This window comes from Corella eumyota, chromosome 3, assembly GCF_963082875.1.
Source record: "Corella eumyota chromosome 3, kaCorEumy4.1, whole genome shotgun sequence".
Lineage (NCBI taxonomy): Eukaryota > Metazoa > Chordata > Ascidiacea > Phlebobranchia > Corellidae > Corella > Corella eumyota.
Genome location: NC_137492.1, coordinates 16,458,089 through 16,480,448, shown reverse-complemented (window position 1 = coordinate 16,480,448; position 22,360 = coordinate 16,458,089). Strand labels below are relative to the sequence as shown.

At 39.3% G+C, this 22,360-nt stretch overlaps 1 long non-coding RNA gene across 1 annotated transcript; it reads right to left on the bottom strand.

Moving 5' to 3' along the window:
• Positions 1–357: 357 nt before the first annotated feature.
• LOC145745650 (uncharacterized) lies at positions 358–4,122 on the bottom strand. The gene is made up of 4 exons (XR_014281266.1): positions 3,580–4,122; positions 1,950–2,068; positions 1,033–1,241; positions 358–777 (listed from the first exon to the last, which is right to left on the bottom strand). It is a non-coding gene; the product is annotated as an uncharacterized LOC145745650 (long non-coding RNA).
• Positions 4,123–22,360: the final 18,238 nt, after the last annotated feature.

Here is a 22,360-nt window from a genome sequence, read left to right as displayed (position 1 = left end):
GTGTAATTAATTGATTGATTACTGAGTGAAATATTAATTTATAAATAATTAAACTAAATTTAAAAAAACAAGCTGAGCTTGAGTTAAAAAAATGGCCTGATATCGTACTACATTAATAAAAATTTAAAGGTAAAATATAAATATTTAGACTAAAAAACACTAAGGTTGGATTTTAAAATACAAAAAAATGTAATTTGTTCCTATTTTTAAAGTTATTTTGTAATAATATGCAAATTAGCAAAATTTAAAAGCCAGATGTTTATATTTAATTTTTAATAAATAAACAAGTCCTAATATATCATTAAAAACAAAAATTTAAACTCCCACTGATCGAGATTTAAAAAACAATAATAAGCTAGTCTTTGTCTTTAATAGCAACATACAGAATAATAATACCAACAACATATTCAAATTTTAAAGATTCGATTATTCACAACAAAAGTTATCCTTTATTGAAAAATTGTTAACAATTATTTGAAGAAGAATAACATCAACAATATGTTTTAAAATCTAAGAAATCGATCCATATTGAGCATACATATAAAAATTGCCACACCAAAATAAAAGAGCAACTCAACCTTTATAAAAACTAGATCAAGCAAGTCATTTGTGATAGCAGAAATATGTCACAAATAAGTAATATTTCAAAACTAGCAACCCTTGGCTCAACAACCAAGTTTGTTGCAATGTGAACAATTTTCACGTCCAGACCAAATTCTTCATTTATTTTGTTTATCTTCAATAAATCTAATTAGATTTAAAGTCCCAGAAATGTGTCTAAACAAAAAAAAGAATCAAAACTATAGTAAATTGGTGCCATTGTTAGTTGTCTTAATTTACTACAAAACACGAAATGCCAATTTTGATACTAAATCAAAGAATGAGCTAACAATGCAATTGTTCGAAACAATCTTTGGGATTGACTGGTAAGTTGGCAAGTCAGAAATGCTACAGTTAATAAGAAGAGCACCCGGTTAACACACAAAACACAGATGTATAAATATATTGTCGTCTAAAAACTATAAAATATACCTTGTTAGTTCTTGCGATATAAATCATTTCCTTTTTTTTGTCTATTGCAAGGTTTGATTCTTGTGTTACCCAAGGTTTGATTCTTGATAAATAGGCAATAATTCTCTTCATTAGTAGCCTAACTATAATATCAAGTACATCTGTTATGCCTGTCTCTGGTGACTGACTACAGCATAAATAGTTGGAAATAGTGACACGATCACAAGTTTCTGAAAAAAATAAAACAAAGGTTAAAAGCGAATGTTTATTTGCGTTAGTTTTAAAACATAAAATTTTGATTTAACAATTTGGGTTGCAAATAACGACACTCTCTAAAACTGATAACATCCCGACAAATAATTATATAACAAAAAGGATCATTTAACTTAGTTTAATAACACAAGTTACTTTTGCGGATAATCTTTGACATTTAATACCCTTGAATTAGATATTGCAATGTCACAGTCTTGGGTATTTTTCCCAACCGCTTTAAAAGCAATCTGTCAAATTTAAACTAAAAATAATGCTTCTACTATAGTTAAAGACATTTAAATATTTGCGTTTAATTAAACTTTATTTTAGACAATATGCTTTATGTTAATTAGCAACACATACCCATTTGTTGTTTTAACTTTACAGATGTCATCGTAAAATGTCTTAACTTTATTAATAAATAAATATATGTACTCTAACCTCAGCTTTTTTTTCATTGTATATGCCAAACTTCTAGAAGAATTACAATGAGGACCCCAAAGTAAAAGAGGGGGATCATTGATAACAGACATGAGAGAATTTAGGAGGACCGTGAATTGCAAACATTTTAAAATAAAAGTGTTTGTTCGATGACAGTAAATAAAGCGAATCGAAAATGCTGTCATAATATAAATTTCTGTTCAATTTAAAGGGGAACGCTGTAGATAAAAAGAACTTCTAGTTACCAGTAGGTAGTCCGGTTGTTTGATTACTCTAAGGTCCCTGAAACTGGTCACACAACTGTCGAGAGTCAGTAACATGCCTTTGTTCCATAAAACTCAAGCCTAACTCCTTTAATCTTAATCTGTAGATAATTTTTAAATTTAAATATTTAGTCATTTCAATTATTTGTACAAAATCGTTGCAATTTATTTAAAATAAAAAAATCCCATTGATATTGTAAACCTACAATAAGTATAACGATCAGGGCAGTGATTAATAAGATATAATCTGTATACAATGTGTTATAATTGATGACACAAATTGGGTTTAAATCTCCAATACTTAAACTTTCTAACTAAATAAAACTACTGTTGTGGTGTGAATCACAACGACGAAACAGTCGGTGTAACCACATGGTCACAGTTTAAAGAGTTCTACTAAAATCAGCCCGGCATCAATCAAAATGTAGAAGATGTATAAAATGCTGAAATAATCCTTATTTTACCATTTTTAGATGTATAATATCTACAACTAATGTTTAAAACATCATTATTAGGCTATTTTATTGACGTCGGGAGTTGGAAAGATGTTTAATACGAATAACTAATGTTAAAAAATCAACTGGAGTAAATATTTAATATTATCAGTTTGTTTGTTAATTTTTGTAAAATTATCAGCTTATTATAATAATGTTCAAATTTTTTAGAAATTTTTACAATATATCACTTGTCGTAGTTAACTTATACTGGATATCTCTATAGTTAATTACATTATGTAAATTGATGTGGATTTTCTAAACATCAAAAACTTAGATAAAAAAATAAAGTTTTGTTAACAAAATTAATATTTAGTTAACATAAGCAATAAATTATTTAACATCACCAAAACTTTGTTTATATAAGACATCTAATTAGAATAATCAACTTTAATTAAATATTTTTACAAATTATATAAAAAAACTTTCAAAATAGATTGTCAGTTAATCACAGTAAAAAAAAATTACTTATTGCAATTAATAATTTCCAAAATAATCTTTTAACCAAAATCCAAAATATAACTAAAATCAATTTTATCTACAAAAACCTTAATTTAGATTACAAAACCAAATATTTAATTTTCAAAACCATAGCTTAATTTACAAAATATTATTTTCTTTACAAAAAGCATAATTTTACTTGCTGTAAGCAAAATTTAGTTTACAAAATCAAAAATTAGTTTTACTGAAATCATAATTTTGATTACATTATACAAAACTCGGTTAACAAAATAAAACTTTTGGTTTTGTAAACCATAATTTCAATTACAAAAGCTATTACTTTAATTACAATATACATAATTTGGTTTACAAAAACCGAATTTTATCCTTCTAAATAAATTGAATAAAAAAATGTGTAAATTTGTAATAATAGTAAAGTAATCACTAAAATAATAATTTAAACAGTAGTTGTACGTATTAGACATTTTCTAACCCTCAGTCGCCCCAAAAAATAGGCAAATAACAATAAAATAAGCAATATTTTAGCTTAACATATATCTTTTATTTTCCGGGCCATGACAGTCGCTGCAGAGCTGTTTTTAGGAAGACCACAGGTAAAACCCAACTTGTGGATCAGGCAATAAATTTGTTTTTAAAAACAGGAAATAAAAGATTACCTTAAAAATGCTTGCTTCTTTAGGGAAGTTCTCTTGTTCTATTCTGTACCAAAAATATATATCCTTTTGCAACCACCATTTTAAAATGAATGTTGCTTTGATTAGAATTGTATAATTACAAAAAAAACTATTATTTTGTTAACATCTTATATTGTCTAAAGCGTACAGCTACGTTAGAACAGTCAGACAGTGTCAGTGTTAAACGGTTAAACTGTGTCTAAATTGGAGTTTATTTTATTAAAGTTTTAAAATAATCATTAAACACAAACAAACGTAGTTCAACCGCTGTCAGGGTGAAAAACCTAAAAGTTAATAAAGAGTAATCTAATTTGTAACATTTTCCACAATCGGCTAATTTTGAATTCTCAGTGTCTGACATTTTGCTATAAGAATAATTTCGCCATTTTGTTTATCCCTTTTCGCACGTTATTTTTATTTTATTACAACTGTATTTTAAAATCAGGTTCATTTGATCAATAAAATAAGGTTTGAAATAGTTTTAATCATTTTAATATAGAGTTTTTCATTTGACTAAACATAGGGCTGCACCCCATATTGAAATTAAAATACACATCCAGAACAAAACTGGATTTATTTTCTAAATAAAATATAGATTAAATTCATTTGATCACTTTTATTAAAAAATTTTAATCAATAAAGATATTTATGAGCTTTATATTAAGTCGGGAATATTAACTAATTTATTAAAACAAATATTACGTTTTAACTATTACATTAAAAAAGGGGCCTTGTCCTTATTCTACCATTAGCCGTAATTAAACAACAATTTTAAAACAAAATGAATTTTAGATTTCTTTAATATCAATCTCTAAATATTAATAAACAATTACGAATCTAATTGTAACTAGATATAATTGATCAATGAAATATGGATCGAAATCGCTTGATCATATTAATATTTATGTATAAATAAGCTAAATAAAAACCTGAAAAAATTCAACACCCACTGCTCTAAATACTGTACCACTCTTGCGTAACAGTTGGGCAATTATACCCAATCGACTAATTCCCGCCGCCGTGCACTAGAAAAATGTAATTTCGAAAATTGTGGAAAAACGACTAAGCGTAAAAAACACAAGTCCGGCTACATTCGAAAATCGCTATGATATTAACGCACGTCATCGGCCGGCGCCCAATCGACATATTCCCGCCGCCGTGCACTAGAAAAATGTAATTTCGAAAATTGTCGAAAAACGACTAAGAGTAAAAAACACAAGTCCGGCTACATTCGAAAATTGCTATGATATTAACGCACGTCATCGGCCGGCGCCCAATCGACATATTCCCGCCGCTGTGCACTAGAAAAATGTAATTTCGAAAATTGTCGAAAAACGACTAAGAGTAAAAAACACAAGTCCGGCTACATTCGAAAATCGCTATGATATTAACGCACGTCATCGGCCGACTCCCAATCGACATATTCCCGCCGCAGCGCAGTAGACAAATGTAATTTCAAAAATTGTCGAAAAACGACTAAGCGTAAAAAACACAAGTCCAGCAACATTCGAAAATCGCCATTATAATATGGCATATCATCGGCCGACTCCCAATTGACATATTCCCGCCGCAGTGCAGAAGAAAAATGTAATTTCAAAAATTGTCGAAAAACGACTAAGCGTAAAAAACACAAGTCCAGCAACATTCGAAAATCGCCATTATAATATGGCACGTTATCGGCCGACTCCCAATCGACATATTCCCGCCGCAGGGCAGTAGAAAAATGTAATTTCAAAAATTGTGGAAAAACGACTAAGCGTAAAAAACACAAGTCCGGCTACATTCGAAAATCGCCATTATAATATGGCACGTCATCGGCCGATTCCCAATCGACATATTCCCGCCGCCGTGCACTAGAAAAATGTAATTTCGAAAATTGTCGAAAACGACTAAGCGTAAAAAACACAAGTCCAGCAACATTCGAAAATCGCCATGATACTAACGCACGTCATTGACCGGCGCCCAATCGACCTATTCTCGCCGCCGTGCACTAGAAAAATGTAATTTCGAAAATTGTCGAAAAACGACTAAGCGTAAAAAACACAAGTCCAGCAACATTCGAAAATCGCTATGATAATAACGCACGCCATCGGCCGGGGCCCAATCGACATATTCCCGCCGCCGTGCACTAGAAAAATGTAATTTCGAAAATTGTGGAAAAACGACTAAGCGTAAAAAACACAAGTCCGGCTACATTCGAAAATCGCTATAATAATAACGCAAGTCATGGGCCGGCGCCCAAACGACTTATTCCCGCCGCCGTGCAGTAAAAAAATGTAATTTTGAAAATTGTCGAAAAACGACTAAGCGTAAAAAACACAAGTCCGGCTACATTCGAAAATCGCCATGATACTAACGCACGTCATTGACCGGCGCCCAATCGACCTATTCCCGCCGCCGTGCACTAGAAAAATGTAATTTCGAAAATTGTCGAAAAACGACTAAGCGTAAAAAACACAAGTCCAGCAACATTCGAAAATCGCCATGATACTAACGCACGTCATTGACCGGCGCCCAATCGACCTATTCCAGCCGCCGTGCACTAGAAAAATGTAATTTCGAAAATTGTCGAAAAACGACTAAGCGTAAAAAACACAAGTCCGGCTACATTCGAAAATCGCCATTATAATCTGGCACGTCATCGGCCGACTCCCAATCGACATATTCCCGCCGCAGTGCACTAGAAAAATGTAATTTCGAAAATTGTCGAAAAACGACTAAGCGTAAAAAACACAAGTCCAGCAACATTCGAAAATCGCTATGATAATAACGCACGCCATCGGCCGGGGCCCAATCGACATATTCCCGCCGCAGTGCAGTAGAAAAATGTAATTTCAAAAATTGTGGAAAAACGACTAAGCGTAAAAAACACAAGTCCGGCTACATTCGAAAATCGCTATAATAATAACGCAAGTCATCGGCCGGCGCCCAATCGACTTATTCCCGCCGCCGTGCAGTAAAAAAATGTAATTTCGAAAATTGTCGAAAAACGACTAAGCGTAAAAAACACAAGTCCGGCTACATTCGAAAATCGCTATAATAATAACGCAAGTCAACGGCCGGCGCCCAATCGACTTATTCCCGCCGCCGTGCAGTAAAAAAATGTAATTTCGAAAATTGTCGAAAAACGACTAAGCGTAAAAAACACAAGTCCGGCTACATTCGAAAATCGCCATTATAATATGGCACGTCATCGGCCGACTCCCAATCGACATATTCCCGCCGCCGTGCACTAGAAAAATGTAATTTCGAAAATTGTCGAAAAACGACTAAGCGTAAAAAACACAAGTCCAGCAACATTCGAAAATCGCTATGATATTAACGCACGTCATCGGCCGGTGCCCAATCGACATATTTCCGCCGCTGTGCACTAGAAAAATGTAATTTCGAAAATTGTGGAAAAACGACTAAGCGTAAAAAACACAAGTTCAGCAACATTCGAAAATCGCCATTATAATATGGCACGTCATCGGCCGACTCCCAATCGACATATTCCCGCCGCAGTGCAGTAGAAAAATGTAATTTCAAAAATTGGGGAAAAACGACTAAGCGTAAAAAACACAAGTCCAGCAACATTCGAAAATCGCCATTATAATATGGCACGTTATCGGCCGACTCCCAATCGACATATTCCCGCCGCAGTGCAGTAGAAAAATGTAATTTCAAAAATTGTGGAAAAACGACTAAGCGTAAAAAACACAAGTCCGGCTACATTCGAAAATCGCCATTATAATATGGCACGTCATCGGCCGATTCCCAATCGACATATTCCCGCCGCCGTGCACTAGAAAAATGTAATTTCGAAAATTGTCGAAAACGACTAAGCGTAAAAAACACAAGTCCAGCAACATTCGAAAATCGCCATGATACTAACGCACGTCATTGACCGGCGCCCAATCGACCTATTCCCGCCGCCGTGCACTAGAAAAATGTAATTTCGAAAATTGTCGAAAAACGACTAAGCGTAAAAAACACAAGTCCAGCAACATTCGAAAATCGCTATGATAATAACGCACGCCATCGGCCGGGGCCCAATCGACATATTCCCGCCGCCGTGCACTAGAAAAATGTAATTTCGAAAATTGTCGAAAAACGACTAAGCGTAAAAAACACAAGTCCAGCTACATTCGAAAATCGCCATTATAATATGGCACGTCATCGGCCGATTCCCAATCGACATATTCCCGCCGCCGTGCACTAGAAAAATGTAATTTCGAAAATTGTCGAAAACGACTAAGCGTAAAAAACACAAGTCCAGCAACATTCGAAAATCGCCATGATACTAACGCACGTCATTGACCGGCGCCCAATCGACCTATTCCCGCCGCCGTGCACTAGAAAAATGTAATTTCGAAAATTGTCGAAAAACGACTAAGCGTAAAAAACACAAGTCCAGCAACATTCGAAAATCGCTATAATAATAACGCACGCCATCGGCCGGGGCCCAATCGACATATTCCCGCCGCCGTGCACTAGAAAAATGTAATTTTGAAAATTGTGGAAAAACGACTAAGCGTAAAAAACACAAGTCCAGCTACATTCGAAAATCGCTATAATAATAACGCAAGTCATCGGCCGGCGCCCAATCGACTTATTCCCGCCGCCGTGCAGTAAAAAAATGTAATTTTGAAAATTGTCGAAAAACGACTAAGCGTAAAAAACACAAGTCCGGCTACATTCGAAAATCGCTATAATAATAACGCAAGTCAACGGCCGGCGCCCAATCGACTTATTCCCGCCGCCGTGCAGTAAAAAAATGTAATTTCGAAAATTGTCGAAAAACGACTAAGAGTAAAAAACATAAGTCCGGCTACATTCGAAAATCGCTATGATATTAACGCACGTCATCGGCCGATTCCCAATCGACATATTCCCGCCGCCGTGCACTAGAAAAATGTAATTTCGAAAATTGTCGAAAACGACTAAGCGTAAAAAACACAAGTCCAGCAACATTCGAAAATCGCCATGATACTAACGCACGTCATTGACCGGCGCCCAATCGACCTATTCTCGCCGCCGTGCACTAGAAAAATGTAATTTCGAAAATTGTCGAAAAACGACTAAGCGTAAAAAACACAAGTCCAGCAACATTCGAAAATCGCTATGATAATAACGCACGCCATCGGCCGGGGCCCAATCGACATATTCCCGCCGCCGTGCACTAGAAAAATGTAATTTCGAAAATTGTGGAAAAACGACTAAGCGTAAAAAACACAAGTCCGGCTACATTCGAAAATCGCTATAATAATAACGCAAGTCATGGGCCGGCGCCCAAACGACTTATTCCCGCCGCCGTGCAGTAAAAAAATGTAATTTTGAAAATTGTCGAAAAACGACTAAGCGTAAAAAACACAAGTCCGGCTACATTCGAAAATCGCTATAATAATAACGCAAGTCAACGGCCGGCGCCCAATCGACTTATTCCCGCCGCCGTGCAGTAAAAAAATGTAATTTCGAAAATTGTCGAAAAACGACTAAGCGTAAAAAACACAAGTCCAGCAACATTCGAAAATCGCCATTATAATATGGCATATCATCGGCCGACTCCCAATTGACATATTCCCGCCGCAGTGCAGAAGAAAAATGTAATTTCAAAAATTGTCGAAAAACGACTAAGCGTAAAAAACACAAGTCCGGCTACATTCGAAAATCGCAATGATAATAACGCACGTCATCGGCCGGCACCCAATCGACATATTCTCGCCGCCGTGCACTAGAAAAATGTAATTTCGAAAATTGTCGAAAAACGACTAAGCGTAAAAAACACAAGTCCAGCAACATTCGAAAATCGCTATTATAATATGGCACGTCATCGGCCGACTACCAATCGACATATTCCCGCCGCAGTGCAGTAGAAAAATGTAATTTCAAAAATTGTGGAAAAACGACTAAGCGTAAAAAACACAAGTCCGGCTACATTCGAAAATCGCTATAATAATAACGCAAGTCATCGGCCGGCGCCCAATCGACTTATTCCCGCCGCCGTGCAGTAAAAAAATGTAATTTCGAAAATTGTCGAAAAACGACTAAGCGTAAAAAACACAAGTCCGGCTACATTCGAAAATCGCTATAATAATAACGCAAGTCAACGGCCGGCGCCCAATCGACTTATTCCCGCCGCCGTGCAGTAAAAAAATGTAATTTCGAAAATTGTCGAAAAACGACTAAGCGTAAAAAACACAAGTCCGGCTACATTCGAAAATCGCCATTATAATATGGCACGTCATCGGCCGACTCCCAATCGACATATTCCCGCCGCAGTGCAGTAGAAAAATGTAATTTCGAAAATTGTCGAAAAACGACTAAGCGTAAAAAACACAAGTCCAGCAACATTCGAAAATCGCTATGATATTAACGCACGTCATCGGCCGGTGCCCAATCGACATATTTCCGCCGCTGTGCACTAGAAAAATGTAATTTCGAAAATTGTGGAAAAACGACTAAGCGTAAAAAACACAAGTTCAGCAACATTCGAAAATCGCCATTATAATATGGCACGTCATCGGCCGACTCCCAATCGACATATTCCCGCCGCAGTGCAGTAGAAAAATGTAATTTCAAAAATTGGGGAAAAACGACTAAGCGTAAAAAACACAAGTCCAGCAACATTCGAAAATCGCCATTATAATATGGCACGTTATCGGCCGACTCCCAATCGACATATTCCCGCCGCAGTGCAGTAGAAAAATGTAATTTCAAAAATTGTGGACAAACGACTAAGCGTAAAAAACACAAGTCCGGCTACATTCGAAAATCGCCATTATAATATGGCACGTCATCGGCCGATTCCCAATCGACATATTCCCGCCGCCGTGCACTAGAAAAATGTAATTTCGAAAATTGTCGAAAACGACTAAGCGTAAAAAACACAAGTCCAGCAACATTCGAAAATCGCCATGATACTAACGCACGTCATTGACCGGCGCCCAATCGACCTATTCCCGCCGCCGTGCACTAGAAAAATGTAATTTCGAAAATTGTCGAAAAACGACTAAGCGTAAAAAACACAAGTCCAGCAACATTCGAAAATCGCCATTATAATATGGCACGTCATCGGCCGATTCCCAATCGACATATTCCCGCCGCCGTGCACTAGAAAAATGTAATTTCGAAAATTGTCGAAAACGACTAAGCGTAAAAAACACAAGTCCAGCAACATTCGAAAATCGCCATGATACTAACGCACGTCATTGACCGGCGCCCAATCGACCTATTCCCGCCGCCGTGCACTAGAAAAATGTAATTTCGAAAATTGTCGAAAAACGACTAAGCGTAAAAAACACAAGTCCAGCAACATTCGAAAATCGCTATAATAATAACGCACGCCATCGGCCGGGGCCCAATCGACATATTCCCGCCGCCGTGCACTAGAAAAATGTAATTTTGAAAATTGTGGAAAAACGACTAAGCGTAAAAAACACAAGTCCAGCTACATTCGAAAATCGCTATAATAATAACGCAAGTCATCGGCCGGCGCCCAATCGACTTATTCCCGCCGCCGTGCAGTAAAAAAATGTAATTTTGAAAATTGTCGAAAAACGACTAAGCGTAAAAAACACAAGTCCGGCTACATTCGAAAATCGCTATAATAATAACGCAAGTCAACGGCCGGCGCCCAATCGACTTATTCCCGCCGCCGTGCAGTAAAAAAATGTAATTTCGAAAATTGTCGAAAAACGACTAAGCGTAAAAAACACAAGTCCAGCAACATTCGAAAATCGCCATTATAATATGGCATATCATCGGCCGACTCCCAATTGACATATTCCCGCCGCAGTGCAGAAGAAAAATGTAATTTCAAAAATTGTCGAAAAACGACTAAGCGTAAAAAACACAAGTCCGGCTACATTCGAAAATCGCAATGATAATAACGCACGTCATCGGCCGGCACCCAATCGACATATTCTCGCCGCCGTGCACTAGAAAAATGTAATTTCGAAAATTGTCGAAAAACGACTAAGCGTAAAAAACACAAGTCCAGCAACATTCGAAAATCGCTATTATAATATGGCACGTCATCGGCCGACTACCAATCGACATATTCCCGCCGCAGTGCAGTAGAAAAATGTAATTTCAAAAATTGTGGAAAAACGACTAAGCGTAAAAAACACAAGTCCGGCTACATTCGAAAATCGCTATAATAATAACGCAAGTCATCGGCCGGCGCCCAATCGACTTATTCCCGCCGCCGTGCAGTAAAAAAATGTAATTTCGAAAATTGTCGAAAAACGACTAAGCGTAAAAAACACAAGTCCGGCTACATTCGAAAATCGCTATAATAATAACGCAAGTCAACGGCCGGCGCCCAATCGACTTATTCCCGCCGCCGTGCAGTAAAAAAATGTAATTTCGAAAATTGTCGAAAAACGACTAAGCGTAAAAAACACAAGTCCGGCTACATTCGAAAATCGCCATTATAATATGGCACGTCATCGGCCGACTCCCAATCGACATATTCCCGCCGCAGTGCAGTAGAAAAATGTAATTTCGAAAATTGTCGAAAAACGACTAAGCGTAAAAAACACAAGTCCAGCAACATTCGAAAATCGCTATGATATTAACGCACGTCATCGGCCGGTGCCCAATCGACATATTTCCGCCGCTGTGCACTAGAAAAATGTAATTTCGAAAATTGTGGAAAAACGACTAAGCGTAAAAAACACAAGTTCAGCAACATTCGAAAATCGCCATTATAATATGGCACGTCATCGGCCGACTCCCAATCGACATATTCCCGCCGCAGTGCAGTAGAAAAATGTAATTTCAAAAATTGGGGAAAAACGACTAAGCGTAAAAAACACAAGTCCAGCAACATTCGAAAATCGCCATTATAATATGGCACGTTATCGGCCGACTCCCAATCGACATATTCCCGCCGCAGTGCAGTAGAAAAATGTAATTTCAAAAATTGTGGACAAACGACTAAGCGTAAAAAACACAAGTCCGGCTACATTCGAAAATCGCCATTATAATATGGCACGTCATCGGCCGATTCCCAATCGACATATTCCCGCCGCCGTGCACTAGAAAAATGTAATTTCGAAAATTGTCGAAAACGACTAAGCGTAAAAAACACAAGTCCAGCAACATTCGAAAATCGCCATGATACTAACGCACGTCATTGACCGGCGCCCAATCGACCTATTCCCGCCGCCGTGCACTAGAAAAATGTAATTTCGAAAATTGTCGAAAAACGACTAAGCGTAAAAAACACAAGTCCAGCAACATTCGAAAATCGCTATGATAATAACGCACGCCATCGGCCGGGGCCCAATCGACATATTCCCGCCGCCGTGCACTAGAAAAATGTAATTTCGAAAATTGTCGAAAAACGACTAAGCGTAAAAAACACAAGTCCAGCTACATTCGAAAATCGCCATTATAATATGGCACGTCATCGGCCGATTCCCAATCGACATATTCCCGCCGCCGTGCACTAGAAAAATGTAATTTCGAAAATTGTCGAAAACGACTAAGCGTAAAAAACACAAGTCCAGCAACATTCGAAAATCGCCATGATACTAACGCACGTCATTGACCGGCGCCCAATCGACCTATTCCCGCCGCCGTGCACTAGAAAAATGTAATTTCGAAAATTGTCGAAAAACGACTAAGCGTAAAAAACACAAGTCCAGCAACATTCGAAAATCGCTATAATAATAACGCACGCCATCGGCCGGGGCCCAATCGACATATTCCCGCCGCCGTGCACTAGAAAAATGTAATTTTGAAAATTGTGGAAAAACGACTAAGCGTAAAAAACACAAGTCCAGCTACATTCGAAAATCGCTATAATAATAACGCAAGTCATCGGCCGGCGCCCAATCGACTTATTCCCGCCGCCGTGCAGTAAAAAAATGTAATTTTGAAAATTGTCGAAAAACGACTAAGCGTAAAAAACACAAGTCCGGCTACATTCGAAAATCGCTATAATAATAACGCAAGTCAACGGCCGGCGCCCAATCGACTTATTCCCGCCGCCGTGCAGTAAAAAAATGTAATTTCGAAAATTGTCGAAAAACGACTAAGCGTAAAAAACACAAGTCCAGCAACATTCGAAAATCGCCATTATAATATGGCATATCATCGGCCGACTCCCAATTGACATATTCCCGCCGCAGTGCAGAAGAAAAATGTAATTTCAAAAATTGTCGAAAAACGACTAAGCGTAAAAAACACAAGTCCGGCTACATTCGAAAATCGCAATGATAATAACGCACGTCATCGGCCGGCACCCAATCGACATATTCCCGCCGCCGTGCACTAGAAAAATGTAATTTCGAAAATTGTCGAAAAACGACTAAGCGTAAAAAACACAAGTCCAACAACATTCGAAAATCGCCATTATAATATGGCACGTCATCGGCCGATTCCCAATCGACATATTCCCGCCGCCGTGCACTAGAAAAATGTAATTTCGAAAATTGTCGAAAACGACTAAGCGTAAAAAACACAAGTCCAGCAACATTCGAAAATCGCCATGATACTAACGCACGTCATTGACCGGCGCCCAATCGACCTATTCCCGCCGCCGTGCACTAGAAAAATGTAATTTCGAAAATTGTCGAAAAACGACTAAGCGTAAAAAACACAAGTCCAGCAACATTCGAAAATCGCTATAATAATAACGCACGCCATCGGCCGGGGCCCAATCGACATATTCCCGCCGCCGTGCACTAGAAAAATGTAATTTTGAAAATTGTGGAAAAACGACTAAGCGTAAAAAACACAAGTCCAGCTACATTCGAAAATCGCTATAATAATAACGCAAGTCATCGGCCGGCGCCCAATCGACTTATTCCCGCCGCCGTGCAGTAAAAAAATGTAATTTTGAAAATTGTCGAAAAACGACTAAGCGTAAAAAACACAAGTCCGGCTACATTCGAAAATCGCTATAATAATAACGCAAGTCAACGGCCGGCGCCCAATCGACTTATTCCCGCCGCCGTGCAGTAAAAAAATGTAATTTCGAAAATTGTCGAAAAACGACTAAGAGTAAAAAACACAAGTCCGGCTACATTCGAAAATCGCTATGATATTAACGCACGTCATCGGCCGATTCCCAATCGACATATTCCCGCCGCCGTGCACTAGAAAAATGTAATTTCGAAAATTGTCGAAAACGACTAAGCGTAAAAAACACAAGTCCAGCAACATTCGAAAATCGCCATGATACTAACGCACGTCATTGACCGGCGCCCAATCGACCTATTCTCGCCGCCGTGCACTAGAAAAATGTAATTTCGAAAATTGTCGAAAAACGACTAAGCGTAAAAAACACAAGTCCAGCAACATTCGAAAATCGCTATGATAATAACGCACGCCATCGGCCGGGGCCCAATCGACATATTCCCGCCGCCGTGCACTAGAAAAATGTAATTTCGAAAATTGTGGAAAAACGACTAAGCGTAAAAAACACAAGTCCGGCTACATTCGAAAATCGCTATAATAATAACGCAAGTCATGGGCCGGCGCCCAAACGACTTATTCCCGCCGCCGTGCAGTAAAAAAATGTAATTTTGAAAATTGTCGAAAAACGACTAAGCGTAAAAAACACAAGTCCGGCTACATTCGAAAATCGCCATTATAATATGGCACGTCATCGGCCGACTCCCAATCGACATATTCCCGCCGCAGTGCAGTAGAAAAATGTAATTTCGAAAATTGTCGAAAAACGACTAAGCGTAAAAAACACAAGTCCAGCAACATTCGAAAATCGCTATGATATTAACGCACGTCATCGGCCGGTGCCCAATCGACATATTTCCGCCGCTGTGCACTAGAAAAATGTAATTTCGAAAATTGTGGAAAAACGACTAAGCGTAAAAAACACAAGTTCAGCAACATTCGAAAATCGCCATTATAATATGGCACGTCATCGGCCGACTCCCAATCGACATATTCCCGCCGCAGTGCAGTAGAAAAATGTAATTTCAAAAATTGTCGAAAAACGACTAAGCGTAAAAAACACAAGTCCAGCAACATTCGAAAATCGCCATTATAATATGGCACGTTATCGGCCGACTCCCAATCGACATATTCCCGCCGCAGTGCAGTAGAAAAATGTAATTTCAAAAATTGTGGACAAACGACTAAGCGTAAAAAACACAAGTCCGGCTACATTCGAAAATCGCCATTATAATATGGCACGTCATCGGCCGATTCCCAATCGACATATTCCCGCCGCCGTGCACTAGAAAAATGTAATTTCGAAAATTGTCGAAAACGACTAAGCGTAAAAAACACAAGTCCAACAACATTCGAAAATCGCCATGATACTAACGCACGTCATTGACCGGCGCCCAATCGACCTATTCCCGCCGCCGTGCACTAGAAAAATGTAATTTCGAAAATTGTCGAAAAACGACTAAGCGTAAAAAACACAAGTCCAGCAACATTCGAAAATCGCTATGATAATAACGCACGCCATCGGCCGGGGCCCAATCGACATATTCTCGCCGCCGTGCACTAGAAAAATGTAATTTCGAAAATTGTCGAAAAACGACTAAGCGTAAAAAACACAAGTCCAGCTACATTCGAAAATCGCCATTATAATATGGCACGTCATCGGCCGATTCCCAATCGACATATTCCCGCCGCCGTGCACTAGAAAAATGTAATTTCGAAAATTGTCGAAAACGACTAAGCGTAAAAAACACAAGTCCAGCAACATTCGAAAATCGCCATGATACTAACGCACGTCATTGACCGGCGCCCAATCGACCTATTCCCGCCGCCGTGCACTAGAAAAATGTAATTTCGAAAATTGTCGAAAAACGACTAAGCGTAAAAAACACAAGTCCAGCAACATTCGAAAATCGCTATAATAATAACGCACGCCATCGGCCGGGGCCCAATCGACATATTCCCGCCGCCGTGCACTAGAAAAATGTAATTTTGAAAATTGTGGAAAAACGACTAAGCGTAAAAAACACAAGTCCAGCTACATTCGAAAATCGCTATAATAATAACGCAAGTCATCGGCCGGCGCCCAATCGACTTATTCCCGCCGCCGTGCAGTAAAAAAATGTAATTTTGAAAATTGTCGAAAAACGACTAAGCGTAAAAAACACAAGTCCGGCTACATTCGAAAATCGCTATAATAATAACGCAAGTCAACGGCCGGCGCCCAATCGACTTATTCCCGCCGCCGTGCAGTAAAAAAATGTAATTTCGAAAATTGTCGAAAAACGACTAAGCGTAAAAAACACAAGTCCAGCAACATTCGAAAATCGCCATTATAATATGGCATATCATCGGCCGACTCCCAATTGACATATTCCCGCCGCAGTGCAGAAGAAAAATGTAATTTCAAAAATTGTCGAAAAACGACTAAGCGTAAAAAACACAAGTCCGGCTACATTCGAAAATCGCAATGATAATAACGCACGTCATCGGCCGGCACCCAATCGACATATTCCCGCCGCCGTGCACTAGAAAAATGTAATTTCGAAAATTGTCGAAAAACGACTAAGCGTAAAAAACACAAGTCCAGCAACATTCGAAAATCGCCATTATAATATGGCACGTCATCGGCCGATTCCCAATCGACATATTCCCGCCGCCGTGCACTAGAAAAATGTAATTTCGAAAATTGTCGAAAACGACTAAGCGTAAAAAACACAAGTCCAGCAACATTCGAAAATCGCCATGATACTAACGCACGTCATTGACCGGCGCCCAATCGACCTATTCCCGCCGCCGTGCACTAGAAAAATGTAATTTCGAAAATTGTCGAAAAACGACTAAGCGTAAAAAACACAAGTCCAGCAACATTCGAAAATCGCTATAATAATAACGCACGCCATCGGCCGGGGCCCAATCGACATATTCCCGCCGCCGTGCACTAGAAAAATGTAATTTTGAAAATTGTGGAAAAACGACTAAGCGTAAAAAACACAAGTCCAGCTACATTCGAAAATCGCTATAATAATAACGCAAGTCATCGGCCGGCGCCCAATCGACTTATTCCCGCCGCCGTGCAGTAAAAAAATGTAATTTTGAAAATTGTCGAAAAACGACTAAGCGTAAAAAACACAAGTCCGGCTACATTCGAAAATCGCTATAATAATAACGCAAGTCAACGGCCGGCGCCCAATCGACTTATTCCCGCCGCCGTGCAGTAAAAAAATGTAATTTCGAAAATTGTCGAAAAACGACTAAGAGTAAAAAACACAAGTCCGGCTACATTCGAAAATCGCTATGATATTAACGCACGTCATCGGCCGATTCCCAATCGACATATTCCCGCCGCCGTGCACTAGAAAAATGTAATTTCGAAAATTGTCGAAAACGACTAAGCGTAAAAAACACAAGTCCAGCAACATTCGAAAATCGCCATGATACTAACGCACGTCATTGACCGGCGCCCAATCGACCTATTCTCGCCGCCGTGCACTAGAAAAATGTAATTTCGAAAATTGTCGAAAAACGACTAAGCGTAAAAAACACAAGTCCAGCAACATTCGAAAATCGCTATGATAATAACGCACGCCATCGGCCGGGGCCCAATCGACATATTCCCGCCGCCGTGCACTAGAAAAATGTAATTTCGAAAATTGTGGAAAAACGACTAAGCGTAAAAAACACAAGTCCAGCAACATTCGAAAATCGCCATTATAATATGGCACGTCATCGGCCGATTCCCAATCGACATATTCCCGCCGCCGTGCACTAGAAAAATGTAATTTCGAAAATTGTCGAAAACGACTAAGCGTAAAAAACACAAGTCCAGCAACATTCGAAAATCGCCATGATACTAACGCACGCCATCGGCCGGGGCCCAATCGACATATTCCCGCCGCCGTGCACTAGAAAAATGTAATTTTGAAAATTGTGGAAAAACGACTAAGCGTAAAAAACACAAGTCCAGCTACATTCGAAAATCGCTATAATAATAACGCAAGTCATCGGCCGGCGCCCAATCGACTTATTCCCGCCGCCGTGCAGTAAAAAAATGTAATTTTGAAAATTGTCGAAAAACGACTAAGCGTAAAAAACACAAGTCCGGCTACATTCGAAAATCGCTATAATAATAACGCAAGTCAACGGCCGGCGCCCAATCGACTTATTCCCGCCGCCGTGCAGTAAAAAAATGTAATTTCGAAAATTGTCGAAAAACGACTAAGCGTAAAAAACACAAGTCCAGCAACATTCGAAAATCGCCATTATAATATGGCATATCATCGGCCGACTCCCAATTGACATATTCCCGCCGCAGTGCAGAAGAAAAATGTAATTTCAAAAATTGTCGAAAAACGACTAAGCGTAAAAAACACAAGTCCGGCTACATTCGAAAATCGCAATGATAATAACGCACGTCATCGGCCGGCACCCAATCGACATATTCCCGCCGCCGTGCACTAGAAAAATGTAATTTCGAAAATTGTCGAAAAACGACTAAGCGTAAAAAACACAAGTCCAGCAACATTCGAAAATCGCCATTATAATATGGCACGTCATCGGCCGATTCCCAATCGACATATTCCCGCCGCCGTGCACTAGAAAAATGTAATTTCGAAAATTGTCGAAAACGACTAAGCGTAAAAAACACAAGTCCAGCAACATTCGAAAATCGCCATGATACTAACGCACGTCATTGACCGGCGCCCAATCGACCTATTCCCGCCGCCGTGCACTAGAAAAATGTAATTTCGAAAATTGTCGAAAAACGACTAAGCGTAAAAAACACAAGTCCAGCAACATTCGAAAATCGCTATAATAATAACGCACGCCATCGGCCGGGGCCCAATCGACATATTCCCGCCGCCGTGCACTAGAAAAATGTAATTTTGAAAATTGTGGAAAAACGACTAAGCGTAAAAAACACAAGTCCAGCTACATTCGAAAATCGCTATAATAATAACGCAAGTCATCGGCCGGCGCCCAATCGACTTATTCCCGCCGCCGTGCAGTAAAAAAATGTAATTTTGAAAATTGTCGAAAAACGACTAAGCGTAAAAAACACAAGTCCGGCTACATTCGAAAATCGCTATAATAATAACGCAAGTCAACGGCCGGCGCCCAATCGACTTATTCCCGCCGCCGTTCAGTAAAAAAATGTAATTTCGAAAATTGTCGAAAAACGACTAAGAGTAAAAAACACAAGTCCGGCTACATTCGAAAATCGCTATGATATTAACGCACGTCATCGGCCGATTCCCAATCGACATATTCCCGCCGCCGTGCACTAGAAAAATGTAATTTCGAAAATTGTCGAAAACGACTAAGCGTAAAAAACACAAGTCCAGCAACATTCGAAAATCGCCATGATACTAACGCACGTCATTGACCGGCGCCCAATCGACCTATTCTCGCCGCCGTGCACTAGAAAAATGTAATTTCGAAAATTGTCGAAAAACGACTAAGCGTAAAAAACACAAGTCCAGCAACATTCGAAAATCGCTATGATAATAACGCACGCCATCGGCCGGGGCCCAATCGACATATTCCCGCCGCCGTGCACTAGAAAAATGTAATTTCGAAAATTGTGGAAAAACGACTAAGCGTAAAAAACACAAGTCCGGCTACATTCGAAAATCGCTATAATAATAACGCAAGTCATGGGCCGGTGCCCAAACGACTTATTCCCGCCGCCGTGCAGTAAAAAAATGTAATTTTGAAAATTGTCGAAAAACGACTAAGCGTAAAAAACACAAGTCCGGCTACATTCGAAAATCGCTATAATAATAACGCAAGTCAACGGCCGGCGCCCAATCGACTTATTCCCGCCGCCGTGCAGTAAAAAAATGTAATTTCGAAAATTGTCGAAAAACGACTAAGCGTAAAAAACACAAGTCCAGCAACATTCGAAAATCGCCATTATAATATGGCATATCATCGGCCGACTCCCAATTGACATATTCCCGCCGCAGTGCAGAAGAAAAATGTAATTTCAAAAATTGTCGAAAAACGACTAAGCGTAAAAAACACAAGTCCGGCTACATTCGAAAATCGCAATGATAATAACGCACGTCATCGGCCGGCACCCAATCGACATATTCTCGCCGCCGTGCACTAGAAAAATGTAATTTCGAAAATTGTCGAAAAACGACTAAGCGTAAAAAACACAAGTCCAGCAACATTCGAAAATCGCTATTATAATATGGCACGTCATCGGCCGACTACCAATCGACATATTCCCGCCGCAGTGCAGTAGAAAAATGTAATTTCAAAAATTGTGGAAAAACGACTAAGCGTAAAAAACACAAGTCCGGCTACATTCGAAAATCGCTATAATAATAACGCAAGTCATCGGCCGGCGCCCAATCGACTTATTCCCGCCGCCGTGCAGTAAAAAAATGTAATTTCGAAAATTGTCGAAAAACGACTAAGCGTAAAAAACACAAGTCCGGCTACATTCGAAAATCGCTATAATAATAACGCAAGTCAACGGCCGGCGCCCAATCGACTTATTCCCGCCGCCGTGCAGTAAAAAAATGTAATTTCGAAAATTGTCGAAAAACGACTAAGCGTAAAAAACACAAGTCCGGCTACATTCGAAAATCGCCATTATAATATGGCACGTCATCGGCCGACTCCCAATCGACATATTCCCGCCGCAGTGCAGTAGAAAAATGTAATTTCGAAAATTGTCGAAAAACGACTAAGCGTAAAAAACACAAGTCCAGCAACATTCGAAAATCGCTATGATATTAACGCACGTCATCGGCCGGTGCCCAATCGACATATTTCCGCCGCTGTGCACTAGAAAAATGTAATTTCGAAAATTGTGGAAAAACGACTAAGCGTAAAAAACACAAGTTCAGCAACATTCGAAAATCGCCATTATAATATGGCACGTCATCGGCCGACTCCCAATCGACATATTCCCGCCGCAGTGCAGTAGAAAAATGTAATTTCAAAAATTGGGGAAAAACGACTAAGCGTAAAAAACACAAGTCCAGCAACATTCGAAAATCGCCATTATAATATGGCACGTTATCGGCCGACTCCCAATCGACATATTCCCGCCGCAGTGCAGTAGAAAAATGTAATTTCAAAAATTGTGGACAAACGACTAAGCGTAAAAAACACAAGTCCGGCTACATTCGAAAATCGCCATTATAATATGGCACGTCATCGGCCGATTCCCAATCGACATATTCCCGCCGCCGTGCACTAGAAAAATGTAATTTCGAAAATTGTCGAAAACGACTAAGCGTAAAAAACACAAGTCCAGCAACATTCGAAAATCGCCATGATACTAACGCACGTCATTGACCGGCGCCCAATCGACCTATTCCCGCCGCCGTGCACTAGAAAAATGTAATTTCGAAAATTGTCGAAAAACGACTAAGCGTAAAAAACACAAGTCCAGCAACATTCGAAAATCGCTATGATAATAACGCACGCCATCGGCCGGGGCCCAATCGACATATTCCCGCCGCCGTGCACTAGAAAAATGTAATTTCGAAAATTGTCGAAAAACGACTAAGCGTAAAAAACACAAGTCCAGCTACATTCGAAAATCGCCATTATAATATGGCACGTCATCGGCCGATTCCCAATCGACATATTCCCGCCGCCGTGCACTAGAAAAATGTAATTTCGAAAATTGTCGAAAACGACTAAGCGTAAAAAACACAAGTCCAGCAACATTCGAAAATCGCCATGATACTAACGCACGTCATTGACCGGCGCCCAATCGACCTATTCCCGCCGCCGTGCACTAGAAAAATGTAATTTCGAAAATTGTCGAAAAACGACTAAGCGTAAAAAACACAAGTCCAGCAACATTCGAAAATCGCTATAATAATAACGC